We start from the raw sequence: 15,849 nt of genomic DNA on the forward strand, positions 1-15,849 counted from the left end.
TTAACTAGCTAAACAAGATTATGAAATTGAACAATCAAACTAATTGCACCTCACATGTGAAAGGAAACCAAATGGAGCATAAAGGAGAAAGATGATAACAACATGGTGTATTTTCAGCAAGAACACTTCGTATGTGTTTTCATTACATTGAATGTAACCAGATACAATACATATATTCTTGATTTGAACCATCCAGAACATTGTACTAATCTACTTTAACAAACTCTGCAATCTACTTTAACTAACTCTACAAAGTCTCTCTCTTCTTTATTCCATTGAGCAACACGTCTCTCCAAGTATAACGGTTGTCCTCCACCTTAGCTGGCGTGCTCGGCTCAATCACAGCTGTAACTCGTGCGAGTTCTCGGATTGGTTCTTTTAGCGCAACGGCCTTGGTTTGTTTATCACGTGCTTCTCGCTTCGTCGCCATGTACCGATAACCATGCCCAACAACCTCAGCATTGTGCGCAGCAGCCTGATCAACTCGGCATGCTGCGACTTGATCAACAGCTTGATCAACATGGCATCCAACGGCTTTTGGTCAAACATTATTGGTGAGTTTTTGGTGCATTGGTGAGTCTACATGAAAATCAAAATTTATTATTATTTTTTAGTAAACTTCATTATTATTTATTATTATTTTTTAGGTATGAATATGTCCATTGACATTCTTCTTTTTTACTACTCACTCCGTCTCATAAAGATTATCTCACTTTGAACGGACACGAGTGTTAGGAATGAGTTAATGGAATATAAGGTTCACTACAAAAAATGGTAAAAAGTGAAACAAACTTTATGGAACGGACGAAAATGGAAAAATGGGACAATCTTTATGGGATGAAGGGATTATTAATTTTAATTTTATTATTATTTTTATTACTTCCTTCATTTCACAAAAGTATACATTGGGATGACACAAAAGTACACAATTAGTAAAGGAAAATAGAGATACGAAAAATTAAATTTACCACATTTAAAAAAAAGTTATTAAAAATAAAAATAACTAATTTATTGAAACAAACCAAAATAAAAAATATCTATTTTTATGGGATGAAAGAAATACTATTGTTTCTATTGAGAATAATATACTATTTTCTGTGGAGATTGCAGCCCATTTATAGGACGAATCAAATTGGAAAGAATTACTAATTTTATGGGATGGACAAAGTAAATATATATGTAAAAGATAAATACAATAATAATGAATATATGAAATAATTAATAGAAAGAGAAAATAAATAATAAAATAAGGGAGACATAAATAGAAAATATGAGTGAATTAGTTATGGTAAGAAAAACGCCTAAAATGAGACAATTAAATAAGGAAACGTCTCACCTTAATTGATTAGTCATTCACATTTATTTCATAATTATTTTATGTCGTATGGTATCAAGCGGGGTAAATCATTAGGAAGATACGAAAGATCTCACCTTAATATATTTATTATATGTATTTCGCTGCTTTCCCATAATTGCAATGGATATTAATACTCCATATGAGAGTGAGTAGAGTATGCCAACACAAACATATCAACTCTCGTTGAATCTATTCACAAAATTACTCCCACACCTCTTCTTGAATCTAAGTGTACACCCACCTACTATTTTCCAATACAGCATCATTGGCGTACAACTTTCGTCCACAACTTTTGAAAGACTCTATATCTATACTAATGAAAAATATCAGTTGGATGAAACTACTATGATACCCTTTTTTGGCTGAAAATTTGTCTATTTATTAAAAGTTACTCCATCCGTTTCACTATAGTTGAGTCATTTTATCATTTCGGAAAATTTCTTTATAAATGGGTCCGGATCCGGCCAAGCCCCCGTTGGAGCGGTTGCTTGGCCAACGCTATCTCCGTCTGATACGAACATATTCCTAAATTATCCCCATATCTATATTATTTAGTTAGTTATTGATTTACCATATCTTTTCATATTTATTAGGATTATTTTCTTGTTCCTTAAGTTAGGGGTATCCACCATTATAAATAGTGGATATTGTTATTCCTTTCCATCATTCAAGAAATATCAATTATTCTTCTATTTTATTTTCTCTTACTCTCTTTCCTTTCAAACGTGCAAAACACACAAAATCCTAATTTTGACGCCGGATTGATCGACGGGCAAAAGCTCCCGCGACGTTCGACGCAAAATCTACGAGTTAAGGATCTTCATCCTTAACAATTGGTGCTTTCATCCTTAGGGTTTTGTGCGTTTTGCACGTTTGAAAGGAAAGAGAGTAAGAGAAAATAAAATAGAATGATAATTGATATTTCTTGAATGATCGAACTAAAGAATAATGTCCACTATTTATAATAGTGGATACTAACTTAATGAGCAAGACAAAAGATATGAAAAAGATATGCAAATCCATAATTAACTAACTAAATAATAATAATAATAATAACAATAATAATAATAATAATAATAATAATAATAATAATAATAATAATAATAATAATAATAATCGTATCATTCTGTCATTGATGGAATTTTCCTTTTGATATGAGTGGATTTGGCTTGATTTCGTCATTGATGTTGAAAGCGAGGAGTATATTTTTATTTAATATACTGTTTTAAGATTCTGTTCGTTTTGATTTTGAGCTGAATTTTAGTTTCGTTGTTATTTATGTATAAATTCCAAGTTTTATCCATCAATGAATTAGTCTAATCTAGCTTGCTTGGTAAAGAATTAGCATTGATCGATGTTTACTCCCATAATTGCAATTTGATAATGTGATTCTGTTTTACAAAATGAGTGTTGATCTGATTGATATAGATTTCATTTCCGTTGAAATGTAGTATCTACTAAATCTTGTTGAATGTGTAATTGTGTGTTTAAAATTCAAAAAATGGCAGCGAATTGCATTTACTTTTTGCTGGTCTCTAAAAAGTGGCTTTAATCGACTAAGAGTGTCCACAATGGGGAGCCGCGGCCCGCGGCCCCCCATTGCAGAGAGCCGAGAGGCGGGGCGCAGGGCCGAGAGCCGAGGGCGAGCCGCGGCCGCGGCCCTCCACTGCAGCGGGCCACGTTTCGTGGCTGGGCCGCGGAATTTAATTTTTTTTTTAAAATTTCGAAAATTCTTTATAAAATACTACACTTCCATTCCATTTTTCCAACTCCATTTTACTTCCATTTTCCTCCAATCTTTCCAATATTTACTTCCAATTTCAATTCAACCTTGCAGCTATGGATTCTGACGATGAACAATTCCAACAAGCGGTAGATCTGGAGTTCTAAAATCTTGTTGCAGCTGTGCAACGTGAAGCCGATGAGGCGGAAGATGCGGCGGTGGCAGTCCCTCGGCCATTCTATCATCGGCGGTATTTCGACCGTGATATATGATAATGGAATTAGTGCTAATTGATTGTGGGGTCTAATTTTCAAAATAAAAGGTTTCCATTTAAAGAAACAAATTAAAAAAGGAAAGGGTTTTAATTTAAAGAAATGGAGGGAGTACATGATTGAAAAGAAAGTTCAGTTCTCGTATATTAAAATGTCAGAAATTTTTGTATTCTGATAGTGAAAGTATAAAAAGACATTTGCATGTTTAAACAACCGAGAAAATTAACTAGAGTCTTCAAATGATAAATTAATTGATCTAATATAATTAATTTCGGTAGATGTTTTGCAGATTAGGCAGGAAAATAAAATATTTTATCTTTCAAGGTTCAACGTACTTAGCGTACGATCTATGATAGGTAATAAAATATTTCTTTTCTCTTGATGATAATTAAATGAATGTAATCTTATTTAGTGGACTCATTTCAGTGTGTACACAAAACTATTGTCTCATTCTATTTTTAATAAGGGAAATTGTTATGTGAATTACTTTGGATTAGATTGAAATTCTGCAATTAAACACAATTTTATCATTCTATCCGGCAAAACTATCATTTTATGTACATACTTACAAATAAGTAAAAGTATCATTGTATCAACTCAGAGTATCATTCTATCCGCCAAAACTATCATTTTATGTGCATACCTACAAATAAGTAAAAGTATCATTGTATCAATTCAGAGTATCATTCTATCCTCCAAAACTATCATTCTATCCGCCAGCACTATCATTTTATGTACATACCTACAAATCAGTAAAAGTATCATTGTATCAACTCAGAGTATCATTCTATCCGCCAAAACTATCATTCTATTCGCCAAAACTATCATTTTATGTACATACCTACAAATCAGTAAAAATATCATTGTATCAACTCAGAGTATAATTCTATCCGGCAAAACTATCATTTTATGCAGTGAGAGTGAAAGAATGGAGCGAAATTCAGAAATTAAATGAGGGAAATGACATATTTACCCTCTGCGCCTTTTTTATGAAGTAAATCTAAGTTTGAATCTCAGTCACAAGATTAGAAAATATGTGTGGTCCAGATTTGGTTATAGGGTTATCACACAAATTGGGGGTTATCATATGATATACTCCCCTTAAATTTAAGTTCCTTCTTAATCTGGACCGTTAGATCTCATTCATCAACGGTCCAGATGATCGCATTATTACACTATAATAGTGCATTATTAGTCGGTGTGCATTATTCAACTGAAAATCTGCATTATTACACTATAACGGTGCATTATTACACTATAACGGTGCATTATTAGTCGGTGTGCATTTCGGTGTGCATTATTCAACTGAAAATCTGCATTATTACACTATGACGGTGCATTATTACACTATAACGGTGCATTATTAGTCGGTGTGCATTATTTAACTGAAAATCTGCATTATTAAATGACACGTGGCATCAATCTAACCGTCGGATGACAAAATCGTGGGGCTGAGATTAAGAAGGAGATTGGATTAATAAGGAGAAAAGGATTTGAATACAATCCTATATATATATATATATATATATATATATATATATATATATATATATATATATATATATATATAACTCTATATAGGGTCATGATCTATGGCAAACACCTCTTAACCATATAACTAGAGAACAAATAATAGCCACAAGATCAAAAAAATCAAGGGCTAGTATTAATTTTTGAATTTAATGAGATATTAGTTCCCTCAATCACAAATTTACTCCACAATAATAAGGCGGGGGTATAATGGTCATTGCACATCCAAAATTAGGTTACATCATTGGCATTTGAAAAAGAAACCGCTTTCTTCTCTTCTCATCCTCTTCCTTCTTCTGCAAAATAGTTCTCAGCTCTCCTACCGCCGATTCGTCCGATTGAAGAGGAATTCAATTGGAAATTATCAATATTTTCGCGATTCAAGTGACTCTCTTTCCCCGACGAAGGAATCTGCATCGGTGTCTCCAATCATCACTCTTCCAGCGGCCAACAACACCGCCACCGTCAACAAGGCGGCGGCGGCGCTCCGGAAAGAGCTCATCGCGGTGATCAAGGAGAAGAAGGAGGCGATGGCCAAGGGCGGGCCGCTCTACGACATCTTGTAGCACATGATCGTGGCATCTGACCCCGAGCGGGAACACACAGATCTATGATATGATTTAGCCTGCATTTCCCAATTTATCTTCTATTTTTCTTAGTTTTGATTTCCTTTAATTAGGGAATTAACATTAGGTGATAAGATATCGTTGCAATTTTTATGATGGGATGTAGTGTAGTATTTGAATTTTGTGAGATTTTAGCTATGCATTTCAGATGTAGCCCCTTTCTGTTTCTTCTTGCTCTGATCTAATTATAATATCAATGTTGAATTGTCCCAAAAATAATCATGCTAAGAGTGAAGAGTGAAGTAAAATCATGGTAAGAGTGATGTGTTTTGTAAACAAGAGCGAAGTAAAATAGTGATGTGTTTTGTAAACAAGAGTGAAGCATTATCATGCTAAGAATGATGTGTTTTGTAAACAAGAGTGAAGTAAAATCATGCTAAGAGTGATGTGTTTTGCAAACAAGAGTGAAGTAAAATAGCGATGTGTTTTGCAAACAAGAGTGAAGTAAAATCATGCTAAGAGTGATGTGTTTTGTAAATAACAGTGAAGTAAAAAATCATAATAAGAGTGACGTGTTTTGTGAACAAGAGTGAAGTAAAATCATAATAAGAGTGATGTGTTTTGTGAATAAGAGTGAAGTAAAATCATAACAAGAGTGATGCGTTTTGTAAACAAGAGTGAAGTAAAATCAGAATAAGAGTGATGTGTTTTGTAAACAAGAGTGAAGTAAAATCGGAGTAAGAGTGATGTGTTTTGTAAACAAGAGTGAAGTAAAATCAGAATAAAAGTGGTGTGTTTTGTAAACAAGAGTGAAGTAAAATCGGAGTAAGAGTGATGTGTTTTGTAAACAAGAGTGAAGTAAAATCGGAGTAAGAGTGATGTGTTTTGTAAACAAGAGTGAAGTAAAATCAGAATAAAAGTGATGTGTTTTGTAAACAAGAGTGAAGTAAAATCATAATAAGAGTGGTGTGTTTTGTAAACAAGAGTGAAGTAAAATCAGTTTAAGAGTGATGTGTTTTGTAAACAAGAGTGAAGTAAAATCAGAATAAGAGTGATGTGTTTTGTACATAAGAGTGAAGTAAAATCAGAATAAGAGTGATGTGTTTTGTTAATTTAGGCCTCTTTTGTTCAAAATCTTATAAACTCATCCAATGAATTGTATAAAACCACACAGACTACGAGCCTACCAAAGATAAATTAGCGACAAAGATGAATGCAGAAACATAGGTCATTGTTCAATTAAGACATAAATAAAATCATCGAATGAATTAGGAGTTGCTTTGACAAAGAATGAAATGAGACTTAGTAACACACTCTAGCAAACACTTATTTAACACTCTTGTTTATTTTAACCAAGAATAAAATGTCCTCCGATCACCATCTAAGCAGTAACTCCTTATTTGGTTACATTAATTTGTATTGTCAAATTTATAATTATTCAACACTGAAGCTATTGCCACTGAAATTCATCCACAACATCTTGAAAACAAAAAAATAATGGCAACTCCGGTGGGCAAAGTACGCGTGGAAGCAATTCAAACAGTGGTTCCAACAAAGCCAACAGATCCACGACAATAGCGCAGAATCATGGTTTCACAGAATGCGGGATCGGCGGCGGTGCTGCAGCGGCGCTTCCACCTGCTTCTCTGCTACAACAAGGGCTCCTCCGAGGACTCCGATTGAAGAGGAATTCGTCTGTTCATGGAAATTCCATACGAGATAGTCGGCTCTTTGCTAGGTGCTCGAAAAGAAATTTGCCTCTCCATGCAATGTCGCTTCAAGAACTCCGAATGTGTATCAAGAACTCAAAATTTTATCAAACAGTCTTAACTTGGATATCAAATGATTTCAAAAGTGTAGCAACACTGCTGAAAGTTTCTTAATCAGAATATGAATCACGAAGTCAAAAATATACTCAAACATTCTTAGCTTGGATATGAACCGGTTTCGAATTGTAGCAATTGGTTATAATCATCCCCACGGGGCTTGAAGGAACATAAGATGTGAATATATGATGGAATCGAATTGGAGCTCAATTCTCATGGTAGGATACCAAACAAGATAATTCTGTTATTCGACCGAATTTGAAAGGTCCACACATCAATGGATAATGACTTAAAGGGTTGAGAAAAAGAATGATCAGTTGCATGAGTATTGAGAAATGTAGGCAATTGTCACAAAATGGTACTGATCATGGTTCAACGAAAATCATAATATGGAATGGTAGAATCACATCAATGGGTTCATAAGTTTGTGAAAGGCAACCAAAGTCAAATGGGCTTTCGAAAACAATCAAGTGGATTAAGTTTGTCAAGGAAAGGTATAAAATGTAGGCCTTAACTTCGCGTTGTAGAAAGAAGTGTTCTAATATTGAAAGGATACACATAGTGGAACTGAACCAAAAAGAATTTCACTATGTAAGAAAGAACTTGACACATGCATGGTGACAAAATGAAAAACTGAACGAAAACTCAAAGAAGAATAGCCCATAAAAAAATGTCTGCGAAACCTGATTATATTGAAGGACATAACTGCAAGCAGCCTTAGGAATGAAGTTCAATAGCAAAGGCTTACAAAGTCAAAGTATGGTCCGTATAAATAATAGGTTAAAGAAGACTACAATCAACCCAAGTTTCCAAGGTTATGAAGGCAACACCACTTTCCAAGAACTGAAAATGAGTTATGACTCAATGGAGGAAAAGAAACATTATGCATCACTTACAAGGGGTGAATGGAACAAGTTGTTAAACCGATAAGGGCTCACGGCTATTTGAAAGGTCCTGAAAGATAACTTCTTAGAATCCAAGTAAGAACTGTTGATTAGAATAGTTTGTTCTAGCTATTAAAGTCGCACCCCTCGTTCATCTTTTGCAAGCCGAAACTGGTAACATCGCTCTAAGAACCGTGGATTCCGCACTGAGATTCTTCGTGTCATTGCCACTAATAATGGTAGTCGGAATCTACATCTTCGTAATTTCTTTTGCATGTCATACTGACTATCCTCGTAGGACATTGTTATCATCCTCGTGCTACTTAGTAGGGTATGAAGATCATCTCCATTGTATTGCCACTTACGCAAGATTACACTATACTAATTTAAATCGCGAGTATGATCGCTCATCGTTGCATGAAAATATCTTTTAGCATCGGTTCTTCTTGTCTCACACCTTGACTTAAGCGTTTGCCTCAACTCTCATATTCTCTTATGTTTCATTGCTTGGAACAGCAATAGTTAAGTTTCCAACTTAGATCTACGATTCGCGTGGTCAACTAGACTTATGTTTTAGGTACTCTAAGTTCACAACACAATTCATCATCTCATAGATTATCATCTACCACAATTTACGTCATTCATACCTCAAGATAAACACACCACATTTTCACATTCCATAGCAAACACTTTCGAACTTCACAATTATATTCAAAACTTTAGAAACAAAATTTCTTTAAACTTTCACATGTTCCCAAATTTTTTTTCCACATCTCACTTTTAAAGTAAAAGCTTTGACTCAAACTAAAACATGCTTTTGCATCAACTTTCATCATGCGTATAAAACACTCCATAGAACAACGCATCATATTTCGCACCTCATAACATACATAACATCACACTTTCGCAGCTAAATTTTCCAAACGAAAAGTTAATTAAATTTTTTTTTTTCGAAACTCCAAATTTTTTTTTTGAACCATTCATAAACACAACATTTTCCGTTGATCAATAAATTTTCCCAAAAGAAAGAACTAACATGTTTTCATTTAAAATTCAAAGATATTTTTTCTTTCAAAAATTCCGACAGCTTTCCACAACATAAACATTTTTCCTTAACCAAACTCCACTAGAACAAATAGTCATTAATATTGCAAAACATCAATCACAAAATCCTTTTCCATTTTTTTTATATGTCAAACACCATGCACATCTTTCAAAACTCATAACACATTTGCATTCCAAACAAAACACTCATGCACTTCACATATATGTTTGAAACAACATTTTTAGATTACTCATTTTTTTTTCAAAAATTTCAACATTCTCAAAACAACTCGTCAATTTCCACCTTTCATGTAAAACACGCCATCTTCCTATGTTCACATGCTTACGTCATAACAATTTCACACACATAGCACATATTTAAGTCATCATGTCAATCATGCTCATACTCTACATAATCATACTATCACAATACCGTATTCACATATACATAACACGTGGTTTAATTATCATGTCATTCATACTCGTATTGCACGTAATCATACTATCACAACGTCATATTCACACACATAATACATGCTTAGATTATCGTAGCAGTCATGCTCACATAGTCATCCCATCACAACTCATCCTCATGCATATCGTTCATTCACATGCATAAACTTGTCAAACGTCATATCATATCATCATACATTTTCATGCATCAATCTCGCATACTTTCAACAATTTAAGACATACCTCACTTTCATTGGTTGAGCGTGATGCTTTGGATGTTGAGGCTTCGTGACACTTCTAGTAAAAAAGGGTTCACTAACTTAGACTTAAAATGAAAAAAAAAAAAAAAAAAACTTAGACTTAAAATGAAAGAAGACTCTCGGACCAGAGCGAAAGAACGAAGCTCTGATACCACTCTGTCACGACCGCCCATACAAAGGGTACCACAAACGCGGCGATCGTGACCGACGTGCATGGATAACAGTTTAAAAGAACAACTTAATTAATTTAAAGAAGGGAAAACAACTTAGTTTAAAGATTATAAGGTTATATTTTTTTCGAAAAGACATAAGATAAAATACTTTTAAAAAAGGACAACGGAAAAATTAGACTTAAGAAATACATCAATTAAAAATTAAAGTAAAACAAACATTTAACTTAAATCTCGAAGAATACCATTTTAAAAGGCAACGTAAAACTTGTTTAAAACTCATCACCACCATACAGGTTCAAACACAAAAACATAAAGGAAAGATTAAGTCTTGTGTCATAGTTCAAATTATAGCAGCGGAAAAATAAGGTTTAAGGAGAGTCAAGGATAACGCCTATGTATGAAGACACAACGCATCCTAGGTACTTAAGCCAGCTCAACATCCACCGCAACATCCCGCTCAACCTGCACATAAGAAAGATAATATGCAGGGCTAAGTACTTGTTGTACTCAATGGGCTCATGCCGAAAACATTTTAATAAGTTATGTCATCCATACCAGTGATCTCGAGTTTTATGTAGTAAGAAATATCACGAGAAACACAAAAATATTCAAGTCTGGCCAGACAATTTATCTCCCCACTTTTCACATCAATCCATCAATCACATCACAGTGCGACGATAGTGTGGCCACACTATTCGCCCACGAGACCGGCCGACTTGCAAGGACGGCTCACGATCCCACCAGTGTACACAGCCCGACAGGGTTTACGGCCCTACTCGGACCCGAATTCGTTTCACAACACAGCCATATAGCCTAACGGAGTAAACTCATACGAACTAGGCATCAGGCACACAATCTCATAACAAAAACAACATGGCATGAGATAACAGTTAAACCACCCTTATATCTCCACATAATATTTTTCGGAAAAGTAAAGAGGTTTGAAAAGAAAGCCCACCTCGTTATCTTAGCAATTCACAACCCAACTTAGCAACTCTCGATCCTCGAGCTCACGAGTACACAACACCCTTGTCAACGACAACACAAGTCAGCCTCACACAACAACACATTACTATGCATGTCCTATAGTTTCCCTCTCATCGTTTTCCTCAATTTCCCAAACCCAACATACATCTCAAAGGTGTAAACACACGTAACACATTTCAACTTATCACAAGTGATTTCAACATTTAAGCACATTCCTTGGACATACATGCATCATACAATACTTTTAAACTTGAAAAATAAGTGTCATTTAATCAAGGCAGAAAACTGGCAGAATTGCGCGACCGTTTTGTAAAAATCACTTTAAATTCACCCGACCTCAAAACATGCTAAATTTTGGTCACGATGCAGAGGACACATTCAAGTTCATCCATGAAAATTTTCATATCAAAATCGCATCATTTGGTCAGTCATATCACATATTGAACTCTCTGGTCGGAACATACAATTTCTGACAGTATTGCGCAGTTCATTTGAAAAATTCACCATAATTTCATACGATGCCCTGAAAGGAAAGAGGCTGAAATTTTAACACAACACAGAAGACACTTCAAATTTTCATATAGTTCAAGAATCACATCAATCGGAGGTCATTTGGTCAGTCAAACAGAAAACGAAACATTCATGGCGAGAACTCACGTCTCTGGCAGATTTGCGCAGTCAACTTCAAAAATTTATTAAAAATTCATTTTTCGATAAAACAGGCTGAAATTCACACGAGACACAGAAAACACCTCGAAGTTTACTCAGTAAAAATTTCGTAGCAAAATTCGTTCGTTTGATGGGTCGAATACAGATCATAAGTCACTGGTCGTGCATCACAGATTTCTGGTTCAAATTCGGAAATAGGGTTTTTAAAACTTCCACAACACAACCACCGATTTTTCATGCTCGAAAACACATAATCATGCTTACACGTTCCTCATACACATATTTGCATACAAACTCATATTATTCACAAATATTTCGATCCAATACACATGATTCCAATCAACAACGTAAAAATCAAACAAGTTCTTACGAACACACAATTTCCCTCCCGTTAAAACTTGCGATCTATCAAACCTACACTCCCTCCATGCATGTAGGACTCAAAACACGGTTCAAAAGAGAAGGAAGAGAAAAAGTGTGCAAATATACCTTCCTTTGACAAAACGAATCGGTAGAACGAAGAGTGAAGCGATTCGTCGGAGGCTCTCGAAAATAACTTCAACGGATTGCAAGAAAAAGAGTTGGATGGAAGATTTTTGGAGATGGGAGAGTGGGGGAAGATGAAAAAAGCGTGTGGGGAGAGAATGAGGGAGAGGAAGGCGTGTGAAAATAGTGGCTAGGGTTAGGATTTATTCTATTTTATGTACTAGGTTTAATTCACACCCAATTAATAATTAAATTGTGGGAGGAATAAATTAAATAAAAATCTCACAATTAGAACACAAAGTAAGCGTGTATTTTGAGGGGATTAATTCCAAAATTTGTTGATTTAATTACAAGGAAATATATCAATATTTACTTGGAGAGAATATATTCATAATTTAGGAAATAAAAATAATGAATACAAGGAAACAAATAAATTAGATCTCCAAGTAGGGAAAAGGGGTGGGAGCCGAAAATTTTAAGAAGAAATTGCACAATGAAATTATTTAAATCCTCAATTAAAAGAATAGGATTTAAATTAGGTAATTTCTTTATGAAAAAAAGGCTCCCATAAAATAGGCAACAATTGATTAAATTCCCACAAGGAAAATATTGCATAGGGGGCGTGTGATATGGAGGAAAATAGAAGAAAAATATTCACATACCCAATTAATTAGACATGAGAATTTATTTGAATAAAAAGGGATCCCACAAATTAGGAAACAAATAAAACATTCTCCCAAATTTTATTGGAGGGGGCCGAAAAACTAGGCTCAAATAGCCAAGGCAAAAATCCTAACTCTTTTATTTTGGGGTGAAGAAATAAAATATAACATGATTTAATTGGATTAAATTCAAAAGAAGGAGAGTCAATAAAGCACCAATTAAATCAAATGAAAAATAATCCAATCTCCTATTGGAGATTTTCGAAACTCCCAAGGATAAATGGATGTAGTTCGAATTTCATGTAGTGTAATTTAAGGTCCATTGGTTTGGATTTAATTTGGAATAATGTCCCAAAATAATTAATTAAATCCACAAAAAGAAGTACTATTTCAATAGTTAGGGATGGCCGAATTTTTCAATGAATTGACTTGGTAAAGAATAAATGCATGGTCCTATTAATTATTTCCCCACATTGGAATAATATAAAATCTCAAGCTCGTCATTCCACAATAACCACGTCAATTTATTTCACATAAAACACTTAATCATATTGAATCAAACGTTCCAAAATTCCAAAATTCCAAAATTCCAATAACATAAAAAGAAGTCACAAAAGTTTGGGATGTTACGGAAGGAGACGCGGCGGCGGATTGGCGGATTTGGGGGAATTGCACGGTATTCCAGTGCTCCTCAAGGATACGATCGGGACGCGCGATTAGCTCAACAACACCGCCGGTTCCTACGCTCTGCTCGGATCGAAGGTGCAGCGCGACGCTGCGGTGGTGGAGCGGCGCCTTGATTTTAGGTAAGGCGAGCTTGAGTGAGTGGAATAGGTTCCGTTCTCTCAGTGGAGTTCCCAATGGCTGGTGTGCTCGCTCCGGACAAGGAGTGGTTTGTGCCTCTTAACCCTCTCTTGTCGTCTTTTTTTTTGGTGTGTATAATTCTGTGAATTTTTTGTACAGTAGATAATCATACATTGCGCTTGCCAATTAGATATAGTTTGTGTGATTGCCTGCAAAGATTTTTGGTTCATTGGAACCTACAAATTTATAGTATGAGTAAACATGATCCGTTTGGAGAAGGACAGTTCAACTCAAGCTGACTGCTTAACAACCAGGTCTAGTTTGGGGGTTGCTGGAGAGATTTGGTGTATGTTTAACAGATTCTTGTTGTCTAGTAGCCATAGTTTTTCATTCTTTTGTCAATGCTATAGAATCCGTATCTGTCATCTGGGACTCCATGTGGATCGAGCAGTGGATCTGCAATATCATGGTGTGTGTTTCCCTCGGGAGTGAGACTCACAGCTCCATCATCTGTCCCTCGGTTAACAGCTCGGTCGTGGGGATCAAGCCAACTGTTGGCCTCACGAGCCGAGCAGATGACACCCCGTTGGGAGGCATCCAAGTACATCCCTGAAGGCGGCTTCTTAATGAAGATGCTCTGAAAGGAAAGAGGCTCGGTATAATTAGGCATCCCTTCATGGAGAAAATACATGGTACTGCTGAATCTGAAGCTTTTGAGCTTCATATAGATACACTGAGGTGAATTTTCATATCAACTCTAATATTGAATCTGATGAGCTAAAGGAAGTAGGAAGTTTAGTTTGTTTGATGTTGTTTTGAGAGGTGCACAAATAATTGACAACTTGAAGATAGATCAAATAGAGACGATTCCTGATCCAAATCAAAGTGGTGAGATCTCAATAATCATGGCGGCTGAGTTCAAGGCACACATACACGTTTACCTGAAAGAATTGGATGATTCTCCTGTGCGTTCTTTAGCAGATATCATCGCCTTCAACGAGAATAATCCGGAGTTGGTACGTATTTGCACTTCTAGTTTTCAAATCCATTACTTGGACCTATATATATTGCTCCTACTATAATCTAGAGCTATGTGTGAAGTTTATATTGCTCCTACTATAATCTACGAGAGAGACGGGATGCCGTTTGGGATATGCTTCAGAGGATTGAAAGGCAGCGAAGCAAAGCTGATAGAGATTTCGTATGGGTTTGAGCAAGTTACAAAAGTTCGAAAACCTCCTTCTCTTGGCTGAATCGTTCTGAATGTTGTAAGTTTTTAAATTTGTTATTAACTGATGTGTTATGACAGGCTTCTTAGTTGTTCAGACTTTAGAATTTAATATATGTACTATTGTATTGGTGTTGCTAGTAGCTAGTTCTATCATCGTTTTTTACACATTTTCGAGATTTATGTTTAAAATGGTTATTGTTATGGCTTCACACTAGATCAAAGTTCAAAATTGGCTGTTTTTAGCTTGCTTTACTAGTGTATTTACACTAGTTTATTCAGTTATCCGACTACAAATTACATAGACGATTAATTGTCTAAGAAATCAAGCCTGCTATTATGTCATCTATATATGTAACGTCGTATAACGTGACATCGATGTAACATGTAGATGTAAATAGATTTCAATTCTTATCTGTGTTTAATCAAAAGCTCATTTCGTGGAAGAAGTCTATACACAAACACAATTCCATGATGCAGATCACGACGTACTTCATATTTTTGGCTAAATAGATCTCTACTTTTCCTCATTCTAAGTGAATTAAGTTGGCATTCCTTTTTTGATGTCTCAATCTAATTAATGAATCATTATTTTTTTTTTAATCTTCCAAAAATCAATTCTTTTAAACTCTCTTGTTTATTCTTTACTCATAATCACTTATATTTTATTTTTTCTGCTCAACTTACTAAAAGTATTTTCTTAACTTATTCATTGATTAATTTGGAATGGATGGATTATTATTAGCATTATTTTGCTTAAACTCAGTAATTATATAGTGATGACATTCTTGGGTAGAATGAGTACTACCTATTAGTTTGAACATTTTATTGGTAATATTATTGAAAGCTTAAGGACATTTTTTATACTCTCTCCGTCCCTATATATATGTCTTGTTTTGACTTCACAAGAGTTTTAAAAAATACC

General features: G+C 34.9%; 1 pseudogene; it reads left to right on the forward strand.

The window, feature by feature from the left end:
* The first annotated feature begins 442 nt into the window (after positions 1 to 442).
* Positions 443 to 15,136, forward strand: LOC121752662 (annotated as a pseudogene).
* The last annotated feature ends 713 nt before the right edge of the window (positions 15,137 to 15,849 follow it).

The sequence above is a fragment of the Salvia splendens genome, chromosome 10 (genome assembly GCF_004379255.2).
Source record: "Salvia splendens isolate huo1 chromosome 10, SspV2, whole genome shotgun sequence".
Lineage (NCBI taxonomy): Eukaryota > Viridiplantae > Streptophyta > Magnoliopsida > Lamiales > Lamiaceae > Salvia > Salvia splendens.